The 1,277-nt window shown below is 64.8% G+C and overlaps 1 long non-coding RNA gene across 1 annotated transcript; it reads left to right on the top strand.

Annotated features, from left to right (window-relative positions):
* The first annotated feature begins 19 nt into the window (after positions 1-19).
* Positions 20-1,178, top strand: LOC111735600. Its single transcript, XR_002778864.1, has 2 exons — positions 20-690; positions 866-1,178. It is a non-coding gene; the product is annotated as an uncharacterized LOC111735600 (long non-coding RNA).
* The last annotated feature ends 99 nt before the right edge of the window (positions 1,179-1,277 follow it).

The following is a 1,277-nucleotide window of genomic DNA, read 5'->3' as shown; positions in this document are numbered from 1 at the left end:
AGGCGAGGGTGGGAACGCGGGGAGCCGGCCGGGCTGGGCGCTCCCCGCGCGCCCCTCGCGTCCCCCAACTCGGTGGGCGCGCCGCGGCGCTGGGTGGGTTCGGCCCGGTTCGGGCTCAGGTACGCGCCAGGCAGCTAGTGCCCCTCTGCCTGGGCACCACCCCGGGAGCGCTCCGGGCCTCAGGCGAGCCCAGGCCTCAGCACCAGGAGGTGCTCAGGGCCACACCGAGGCCCCCGGCGCCCTCGCGGTTCTCTCCGAGGCGGGCGGCCCCAGCACCCCCATCCTCAGACTGGGAACAGGCCGGCCACACCCCTGCCTTTTCCGGGGATAGGGACTGCTGGGCCTCGACGTGTTCCCTGGAGCCTCGGCACCCCAACCTCCTAAGGGAAGACGCCTGCGAGTCCCCTAACAACTCCTCCATGGTCCCCAGATGCCCTTCCACCCCACCCCCACCCCTGTATGCCCCTGGGGACCCGCACCGGGGACACACCAGCCGGTCTTCAGTGCCTGGAGGTAGGCGGTGACACTGAGCCTTTCTCTCGGTTCAGCTCTGGACTTGAACTTGCCCTACCTCTGGCCACTCCAGCCCCATCTGCCCCGGGGCCTCCTGGACTTGAGGCGGGGACGCTGCCACGCTCCTGCTGCCCCCTCACAGGCAGCCTCCGGTTACAGTTACGGGGCAGGGGTGTGGTGAGTAGGAGTTGGAGCCCCAGGGAAGTGTGGGACAATTCCCCAAACCCTAGCAGCGCCCCCACACTGGGACACCCCCGCCACTCTTTGGGGACCCACCCTCCACCCAGACTTGTCCCCTCCTTGCTGACACTCTGCTTCCTTCTCGGTCCTCTCATCTGACCCCCAACTCCAGGACCTGTCCCCAATGCTTGAGAATGTCCTGCATGCGAATCCAGGATAGGAGGGTGTTGCTTCTTCAGCATCTCGGCCGCCCCCCGACTCCGACCAGCCAGGCCAGACCACCCCTTCGGCCCTGAACCGTACCCACACCACGGCCCACTCAGCCCCCACTGCAGGAGACCCAAAACTTACCAGTGTCTGGCAGGGATGCCCACTTTTTATCAAAAAAGGAAGTTAAAATACAAGAATTGTGTCACAGGTCATTTTAATACATTTTAATAAAAAATGTGGGAAGGCCACTATCAGACTAGACGGGAACCTCTAAATAGAGCACATGCAGGAAGCTTGGAGCTGACCTGTCCTTCCTGTCGCTACCGCGGCGACTGCACCCTCCGGCCCAGCCCGCCCCGACCCGGGCCACCTGA

Source organism: Pteropus vampyrus, unplaced genomic scaffold, assembly GCF_000151845.1.
Source record: "Pteropus vampyrus isolate Shadow unplaced genomic scaffold, Pvam_2.0 Scaffold1000003967, whole genome shotgun sequence".
NCBI lineage: Eukaryota > Metazoa > Chordata > Mammalia > Chiroptera > Pteropodidae > Pteropus > Pteropus vampyrus.
The sequence above is the reverse complement of the archived record's forward strand: the minus strand, read 5'-3'. Positions and strand labels throughout refer to the sequence as shown.